Genomic DNA, 10954 nt, shown 5'->3' on the forward strand with positions numbered 1-10954 from the left:
ACAATGATCTCAAAAATATAGAATTTACTAAAAATTTACTTGAAAATCACTTGCAGCAAGTAAAGCTGGCCCAACCTCAAGACCTCCAAAAATGTTGTTTTTGTTGATATTTCGGTGGAGAAACCAAAATGATGATGACGACCTTTTGCTTTTTACTTATTTTAACATATTATTATTATTATTATTATTATTATTATTATTATTATTATTAAAGCATAATGTAACATATAAAATCTATGGAAGAAAGCACTAATCGTCCACTAAGATTTTAATTTTTAAAGTGGTTAATCTGCCACTTAAACCCTCAAACATTTATTAATTAAGCCTTTTAACTAATAAAATAAATAATAATTAAAATTTACAATTTTATAATTTAGTCATTATATCTTAATTAACCATTTAATCATTAAAATTACTGGACCAAAATTTAAGAAAACTTTATATTAGACCAGTAAATATTAATAATTAATAATTAATGACTTAATTATCAAAAAATGGAGTTCCGAAACCATCGTTCCCGGTACCATTAAAAAACGAATTGTTACACTTGGCTCTCTTCATTGCTTGTCGTCTAATATGAAAAATAAAAAAATAAAATAAGTTTTATTTTTTAAATAAATTAATTTAAATAAAAATAAAACTGACCTAATTTGCTAATTTTACCAAAAAAAAATATCATCTTCCTTTGTACATTAAAATATGACGTATCGGTAAAGGGAACTTTTCAAGATGACGTGTGAATTTCCAAACCTTCATCCATGCAGGACTGCGAAATATTTGTTTTGGTAATAACCCACAAATATTGTTAATTGATAGAAAGGGAACGTGAGAAATTTTTGGGAAAAATTGACTTTACAATGCTGTAGTTTGTATTTTGAATATTTCTTCTATGATATAAAAATAAATTTTAAATCAACAAAAAGTCAGAGCATTTTAATGTCACCTTATGGCATTCTACGGTCCTACTTAATCAAACCAATAAATCTGTATACATCAAAACCTAAGTATGTGATAATTTGTTAACTTAGAGATAAATAGGGTTTACCAATTCTAACTACATTTCTACTTAATTTTTATTTTAACTGCAATGAACAGAGAGTAATTTGCTGATTGGATAGGCAAGTTGTTCCAATAATTTAGTCAATTTCATTTTCTTTAATTATAAAATGGATTCAACACCTTACTTCATATTGTTGTGGTAAGTATTTTTTCAATTCCTGCTAAGGTAACTATCGCTCTCAACAGCTCAAATTCAATGTTTGTTTTATGAATTACCATAATAAAATTAATTAAAAGGGCTGATAGGAATATGAATTTGACATATTCAAATAGAAGTGGATATGCATAAATCAGTTTCTCAAAGAGTCAACAGTATTGCTAGAAAAAAGTTTAATTAATTTATTAATCCAAAGTAAACCATGGCGCAGCCATGTAGGATTCAAGTAAGGTCCATGAAACCCTTCAAACTTTTAGATTTATCAATTTTATATATAAATTAGCATGTATTTTAAGTTTGGTGTTATATTTTATATTAAAAATATTTTTTAATTTTTAATTATATAACTTTTAATAATAATAATCAAATATTAATGTGTTGCGACGAAAAAAAATTTTACGCTTGGTCGCTAATTATGGTGATTTATTAAACATTTGAAAACCAACTTCCGATTTTATTAACAAAGGGAGTCGCCACCGATCCTTTTTATAGGTGTGATCGGACACCTAATAAAATTATTTTAAAACAAAAAGAAGGCCAAATTTAGGTCTACGTGAAAGTTCGAGAGAAAAATTGGGGTTCGAGTCGATTACGCCTGAGGAAGGTATTAGCACCCTCACGACGCCCAAAATTGGTATATCATAAACATGTATTGACTTGATTTTCAAAAATACGAGTTCAATATAATATTTAATCGTGATCCGATTGAAAAATAGGAATTTTAGTTTTCGATTTTTTTAGAAAGGGTGTCCTGTTTCACAAGTCGCATTTAATTTCACCCAACATAGCGATGAAATCGATAGCTTAATATTAAACCGTACATTGCCTTATTTTTGAAATTAATTAAAACATGAGAAAAATATTCCTAAAGTGAGAAATTAAAAATAGATAAAGAACATAAAAAAATGATATCATTAATGAAAAATATTAACATGAAATACTAGAATATTAAAATAACAATAATAATGATATTTACAAAATAGAAACAAGTCATGTACTAATAATAAAATAGGAAAAATGATATATTTGGTAATAATAATATAAAATAATAATATATACATAAAAATACATATATATGTATATATATATAATAAAAGTATGTAATAATAATAATAATATCTACAATAAAAGAAAATATTGGGAAACGTACATAAAAAATATATACATAAAAATTTACAACAATAATATAAAATAATGATATGTGCAAAAAAAAAAATATATATATATATATATACATATGTATATAAAATATACACTAATATAATAATAGTTATAATAATACTAGCAATAGTAATAATTTGTAATAATAATATATACACAATATGGAATTTAAAATATACATATATATATATATATATGTATATAATAGTATTTAAGAATATATACATAAGAAATATATAACTAATGGCATATATACATAATATATATATATAATACAAATAATATATATATATATATACATATTAGAAATGATAAAAATATTAACACACTACATAAGTGAATAAAATATAATAATAATACTAAAATAATTGATTTAAATAGTAAAATAACTAAAAGGATTAAGTTGAGCTAAAAACAAAATATTTGGGGCAAAATTGAAATAAAAATAAAAGGAAAGGACTATATTAAACACACGCGAAACATCAGGGACCAAAACAGCAAATATTCCTTCCCATAAAATGCAGCACATCATTGTGGACTAAATTGAAAATCGCGACAAATTCGGGGCCAAATTAAAAAACAAAAATGACTTAATTGTAAAGTAATAAAAGCGGAAGGGTTAAAAGCGCAATTTGCCCTTCCTTTAAAAAACACGCGGATCCTAGGCGGGTCGGGTCGGTCGAACGGTCCAAGTCAAAACGACGTCGTTTTGGGGCTTAAGTGTAGCCCCCAAAACGACGTCGTTTTGGAGGGCTATATAAGGCCTAAAATAACCAAAAAAATCATTTGGGGAGAGGGAAAGAAAAAAAAAAGAAGAGAGAGGGAAGAGAGAGGGAGAGAGAAGGGAGGGGAATCCGGCCAGGGGCCGGTCACCGGACGGCCACCGGAGGCTCATGCAAGATTGGCCACCACCGCTTGATGGTTTAAAAAAAAAAAAAAAAAATTGTATATCTTTTGTATATTTTTTTTTATGTTTTAATATATATATAGGTTAAAAAAAAACTTAAAACCGAATTTAAAATAGAAAGAAAAAGAAATCACCTTAGGTTTTTTTTTTTTAAGCTTTCAATCCTTTGATCTTGGTATTTTTTTTATGCTTGAATGCTATTTCGTATTTAAACGCTGGTTGAATCACTATATTGAATCGAGATTGAATGTTTCACTTTCTTGTTTTGTGCTCATTTCTCTCGCAAAAATGAAAAAAAAAAAATAAGAAGAGTGCCCCCATTTTACCATCTTTTTCATTCGGCTTTTATAGCCTTATTTACAAACTATTTTTACTATTTTTACTATTGTTGCATGTTTGCTTCCTTCCTCTGTCTTTGCAGTGTACAAGTGGGAGTGTGTGATGGTGTTGGTGGCGCATGAGCATGGGAGAATGGGAATGGTCTTGGTGGTGCATGCATGGGAGAGTGGGAAGAGGCAAGTGGGAGTCTAGGGTTTTGGGATTGGGCTTGGATGTTGGGCTAGGTTAATTTTAGGTTTTGGGTTTGAGGATGGGTTAAATGGTTTAATGGGCTCGGTATTTTGTAAGCGGGCCAAAATTGGCCTACAACACTGCCCTCTTTGCTTATTGTCGTGTAACGGGAATAGAGCAAAGATACAAAGAAAGGCCAATTTTGCCCGGTCTCGCTAAGTTTTGACTTCTTTTGGTGATCTTCTCATCCAGGTGGTCTCTTTTTAGTTCCGCGTATCTTGTAGCTTTAGTTCAATCCATTGCATCTTCTGATATATGCTTTGTGGCTTCAATCCACTTTAATGTAACTTCAAGGATATAAGATTTGTAGCTTCGATCTGCTTTACTGTAACTTCAGAAATATAAGATTAACAGCTTCAATTTGCTCTTCTGTTGCTTTAGTCAGATAAGGCTTGTGGTCTTCTCTTCTGTAACTTTAGAAGGACATCATCTAATATCCTTGATCAGCTCCACTGCAACTTCAAGGAAACAAAATCTGGTGTCTTCAATCAGTCCCAATCTTATTCTTTACTCGATATGTGATCCTAAGCTCAACTCACTTCTCGCAATATGAGTTGATTTTGAACAACAAAAATAAAAAGGCTTAACTCACCTCTCGCAATGTAAATTGAAAAAATACCACAGTGTGTGATCTGAAGCTCAATTCACCTCTCGCAATATGAGTTGATTTTTTTTGAAAGATGTAAATTGAGAATACCTCAAGATGTGAACCGAGGCTCAACTCACCTCTCGCAATATAAGTTGATTTTTGAAAAGAAATTGAAAATACCTCAACGTGTCTTGAGGCTCAACTCACTTCTCGCAATATGAGTTGAATTTTGAAAACAGAAATTGAAATTACCTCAACGTGTCTTGAGGCTCAACTCACCTCTCGCAATATGAGTTGATTTTTGAAAACAGAAATTGAAAGTACCTCAACGTGTCTTGAGGCTCAACTCACCTCTCGCAATATGAGTTGATTTTGACAAATGTAAATTGAAAAAGAATTGAAAATACCTCGGCGTGTGAGTGAGACTCAACTCACCTCTCGCAATATGAGTTGATTTTTTTGATGAACAGAAATTAAAATTACCTCAACGTGTCCTGAGGCTGAACTCACCTCTCGCAATATGAGTTGATTTTGACGAACAGAAATTGAAAAATAGAAATTGAAAATACTTCAGCGCGTGAGCTGAGACTCAACTCACCTCTCGCAATATGAGTTAATTTTTTTTATGAACAGAAATTAAAATTACCTCAACGTGTCCTGAGGCTCAACTCACCTCTCGCAATATAAGTTGATTTTTTTGAAAACAGAAATTGAAAATACCTCAACGTGTCTTGAGGCTCAACTCATTTCTTGCAATATGAGTTGAATTTTGAAAACAGAAATTGAAATTACCTCAACGTGTCTTGAGGCTCAACTCACCTCTCGCAATATGAGTTGATTTTTGAAAACAGAAATTGAAATTACCTCAACGTGTCTTGAGGCTCAACTCACCTCTCGCAATATGAGTTGATTTTGACGAACAAAAATTGAAAAACAGAAATTGAAAATACCTCAGCGTGTGAGCTGAGACTCAACTCACCTCTCGCAATATGAGTTGATTTTTTTGATGAACAGAAATTAAAATTACCTCAACGTGTCCCGAGGCTCAACTCACCTCTCGCAATATGAGTTGATTTTGACGAACGTAAATTGAAAAACGAAATTGAAATACCTCGGTAGCGTGAGTGAGACTCAACTTACCTCTCGCAATATGAGTTGATTTTTTGATGAGCAGAAATTAAAATTACCTCAACGTGTCTCGAGGCTCAACTCACCTCTCGCAATATGAGTTGATTTTTTTGATGAATGTAAATTGAAAAATGAATTGAAAATACCTCGGTAGCGTGGTGAGGCTCAACTCACCTCTCGCAATATGAGTTGATTTTTTGGTAGAATTTGGGTGTCTTTTCCTTTGATTCGGCGACTCTCATTCAAGATCTCTTACTCGTTGGAGTACCAGATATGCCATGTATGATGTTATCATGATATGCACATGTTTGTCTTAAATGTTTTTATGCCTACATGATTATGCAAAGGCTCCTTAAGCTTCGCTTTGTCGTATGTCCATTTAGCCACGATTGTTGAGGATTTATGTTCATTGCTTTAATTCTCGACTTTCTCTTCATGCCTTATAATTGTCTTCAAGCTTCACGAGTAATCGACGTTTCTCGATATCATTCTTCCGCCCCGATTGAACTTTGTTCTTACTTTGAGACTCTTGTGCTTATCAAATTTTCATCCGTAATGTTTAACATTTCTTTTGTTTAGAGTATGTCATTTCACTATTTATCATGTAAATAAACACATAATGAGATGCATGAAAAGGTCAAGTAGGAACAAAATAATGTCTCATATTCATTGACTTCAAATGTGGCAAACAAAACAAGTTAACCAACGAGAGTAAAATGTCAAAAGAAAGAAAGGATCGATTCAACAAATGCTCTAAATATTCAACACATGAACTCTTCCACGTTCCTCAATCAAGAATCTTTCGAGTATGGCTTCTTGCGTAGAAAATTTCGAGCTTTCGAAGTGCTTCAAATCAGTAGTCTTATTGTTTGACCCATTGTTCAAATGCCACGCTCTTGGGCGAGTTTACTTCATTAGGACGCCTTTCGGTTTTAATTCTAATCTTTTGTGTTAATCAAGACGCCTTTTTCGGTTTTCACCTTGATTTTTTTTTTAAGATGCCCTTTTTCGGTTTTCATCTTGATTTTTTAGGCATAATATTTCTTCACAAAGATCTCGAGTTCATTGGATTCGTAACTCTTTCCCATCCATTTCGGTGAGAATCAAAGCTCCACCCGAGAATGCCTTCTTTACGACGTATGGTCCTTCCCAATTCGGTGTCCATTTCCTCGCAGTCTCTTTGTATTGGGAGAATATTTCTCAACACGAGTTCTCCTTCGTGGAATTCTCTTGGCCGTACCTTCTTATCATGAGCCGCGATCATTCTCTTTCGTACATCCGCCTGTGACAAATTGCCCTTAGACGTTTTTCTTCGATGAGGTTCACTGATCGATCGAGCTCGAACCCATTCGCTTCTTCTAACTTTGATTCCATTAAGACTCTCAATGAGGGATTTCAACCTCAATAGGTAGCATGACTTCCATTCCATAGACCGAGAGAAAGGAGTTGCTCCGTAGATGTTCGACACAATTGACGATATGCATACAAAGCAAGCGGTAGCTTTCGTGCCAATCTTTATATGTCTCATCATTTTCCCAATGATCCTCTTGATATTTTTGTTGGTCGCTTCAATGTTCCGCTCATCTTTGGGCGATAGGGCGAGGAGTTATGATGTTTTATTTGGAGCGCCGCATACTTCTTTCATCATCTTATTGTTCGATTCGTGGCGTTATCTCGAAATGATTCTTTCAGCAAACCATATCGCAAATGGTTTCCTTTTTCAAAACTTGCAAACCGCAATCCTCGTCACATTGGCAAAGCAAGCGGCTTCTATCCATTTTGTAAAGTAATCGATAACCACAAAATGAATCGATGTCCATTTAATGCTTTTGGAGAAATTGGCCTATAACATCCATGCCCCACATAGAAAAAGGCCACGGAGAAGTCATGACATGAAGGGGTGAAGGGGCTACATGAATTTTATCGCCGTAGATTTGACATTTGTGGCATTTTCTGGCAAAATTGATGCAGTTACTTTCCATTGTCAGCCAATAATAACTGAGTCTCGTGATCTTTCTGGCTATATTGAAACCATTGGCATGGATTCCGCAAATTCCCTCATGGACCTCTTCAAGTATTTTTCGCTTCAACATCATCCACACATCTCAAAAGCGTCGATCCTTTCCTCTTTTATACAGATATCCCCATCAAGAACAAATCCACCGCCATTCTTCTAATTGTTCTTTTATCGTTCTCATTCGCTTGTTCGGATACCTTTGATTCTTGATATATTCTAAGATATCATGGAACCAAGGCCGTCTGTCTACTTCTTTCTCAATGTTACAACAAGGTACTGGGGACCTCGTATATGCTCATTTTGAGGGCATTATTTCGCTTTCTACTTGCTTTGAACATTGAAGCCAAAGTGGCTGTGGCATCACCATTGGTTCTCTTCTCGTGGGAAGTAATGAAAAGTTATTTCTTTGAATTCCTTGATCAATCCACCACTAAATCGTTGTACTTAATCAATTTTGAGTCCTCACTTCCCACTCTCCACGGATTTGGTAAATCACTAGGGTTGAGTCCCGTACACCTCCAAGATTTCGATGTTTCGTTTGATAGCCGCACGAAGCCCCATGATACAGCCTCATATTCTCGCGATATTATGGTACGTAAGAAGTTCATCTTGCAAAGTGAACGGATAATGATTCCGTCTGGTGATACCGAGATTGCGCCAATTCTATGCCCTAAAGCATTTGACGACCATCAAAGCACATCTTCCATGACTTCTCTTTGATGACTCAAATTCTATTTCTGTGATGCACATTAAGTCTTCGTCTGGGAAATCGAATCTTAAAGGCTCATATTCTTTTGTCGTTCGAGTTGCTAAGAAGTCAGCTATTGCGCTCCCTTTTATCGACTTCTGACTTACATAGGCAATGTCATATTCCGAAAGGAGGATCTACCATCGTGCCATTCTTCCTGATAGTGCCGGCGACTCCATCATGTATTTTATTAGGTCCAGCTTTGAAATCAACCATGTCGTATGGTACAACATGTATTGTCTGAGTCTCCGAGCTACCCAAACCAGAGCGCAACAAAATTTTTCAATGGACGAATACTTTACCTCATATTCAGTGAACTTTTTGCTGAGGTAGTAGATCGCCTTTTCCTTCTTTCCTGACTCGTCGTGTTGCCCCAGTACGCAACCCATTGAATTTTCGAACACAGTTAAATACAAAATCAGTGGTCTTCCAGGAGTTGGTGGTACTAGCACTGGAGGACTGGACAAATATCGTTTTATCTTATCAAAGGCCACCTGGCATTCCTCGTTCCATTCTCCCGGGTTATGTTTTCGAAGAAGCCGAAAGATTGGGTCACATTGGTTGGTAAGTTGAGTGATAAATCGGGCGATGTAGTTTAATCTCCCTAAAAATCCTCTAACTTCCTTTTGCGTACACGGAGGTGGTAACTCTTGGATGGCTTTTATTTTATCTGGATCAATTTCGATACCTCTTTCACTGACAATGAAGCCTAGCAACTTTCCCGAGGTAGCCCCAAATGTGCATTTGGCTGGATTAAGCTTTAGCTGAAACTTTCTCAGCCTTTCGAACAACTTCTTGAGGTGCATTACATGCTCTTCTTCCCTTCGGGATTTAGCAATCATGTCGTCGATGTAGACCTCTATTTCTTTATGCATCATGCCATGGAATAACGTCACCATAGCCCTCTGATATGTTGCCCCAGCATTCTTTAACCCAAATGGCATCACCTTGTAACAGAACGTTCCCCACATTGTTATGAAGGTAGTTTTCTCCATATCCTCAAGGGCCATCTTGATCCGATTATACCCGAGAATCCGTCCATAAAAGAAAAAATGAATGTTTTCTTTGTGTTGTCCACCAACGTGTCAATATGTGGCAAGGAAAATTATCTTTTGGGCTTGCTCGATTCAGTCACGGTAATCCACGCACATTCGTACTTTGCCATCTTTCTTTGGTACCGGACTATGTTAGCCACCCATTCGGATATTTGAGGCTTGTAGGAAGCCAGACATCAAATTGTTTCTTGACTTCCTCTTTTATTTTTAGCAAGATTTGGGTCTCATCCGTCTTAATTTTTTTTGTATGGGCTTGCATTCTGGCTTTAATGGGAGCTTATGGACCACTAAATCTTCATCTAGCCCTGGCATGTCCTGGTATGACCATGCGAAAACATCTTTGTATTCGTGGAGTAAAGTGATCAAACTATGCTTGGTACTCTCTGAAATAGAAGTCCCAATCTTCACTTCTTGTTTCCTTTCTTCAGTTCCCAGATTTATTGTTTCAACGGATTCTTGATGAGGCAAAATCTGTTTATCCTCTTTTTCTACCATTCTTAGCAAATCAGAGACGAGACATAGTCTTGACATTTTCTTCGACTTCAATTCTCCTAAACAAACAACCTTCTCAAAATCGATTTCGGGACTTGTAACGGGTTTGTTCATCTTTGTTGACATCCGAGCACCGAAAGTTGAATGAAAAAGGAACTATAGAGGGCATCCAAGTATTGAAACCAACAAATGAAATGTTATGGCATGGGATGAGGCAAATGTAAAGATTGGCTATGAAATGAGAAAATGATTATGAAATTAGTGATAATGTGAAAGATTATGACGAAATGCATCTTCATTGATATTCATTTGAATGATAAAGAGCGAATCTGAGCTTTACAAAAGAATTCTATTATATCTAAAGACATAACGAGAATGTTAACGTTTGAGCATTACTCAAGACTTATAAACTATAAGAAGTTCCTCGGCGGTCAATTGTTCAACTTGAAACCCGGGGACAAGGGCGTATCCTCGAGACACCTTTACTTACACCAGCCCCTTTGTCAATGACGTTTATACTGACATTCTGAAAACCCCTTTCAATTAACCCCAGTATGTTTCGTGGATCATCTTGTCCAGTGTACATCATTCCCGAGATGTAAATGTTTTTGACAAAGGAGAGTACTCTATTGGTTCCCTTCTGGTTCTCGGCCCAAAGTTCTTGCAATTCTTCTCTCTTGATCCTTCTTCCACTATCTTCTTCTTTGACGCATGTCAGGGTGGAACCCCAAACCGTATCGGGCCTTGTGGTGCACTGGCTTTAAAGCCCTAACTATTCCTTGCAGATGTCTCCTAAACCTCTTCTCGCACGAGCTCCTCTTCCTACTGATCAACTTGACACCCATTCGGTATTTCTCGGCGGTTTGGCATTGGAATTCTGTTTCCTCTCGGACGAAAGTGGCATTGGCGAATTCAAGGGATCGAAGGAACATTCCACTGCGTCCTTGCTTACTTCCGGTATGGCGATCGCGAGAGATAGATGCGACAATGTCTTCTTCGCCTCGATTGTGACCAAACAACCATCCATGATAAATTTCACCTTTTGATGGAGGGATGATGGGACTGCTCCAG

The sequence above is a fragment of the Gossypium arboreum genome, chromosome 4 (genome assembly GCF_025698485.1).
Source record: "Gossypium arboreum isolate Shixiya-1 chromosome 4, ASM2569848v2, whole genome shotgun sequence".
NCBI lineage: Eukaryota > Viridiplantae > Streptophyta > Magnoliopsida > Malvales > Malvaceae > Gossypium > Gossypium arboreum.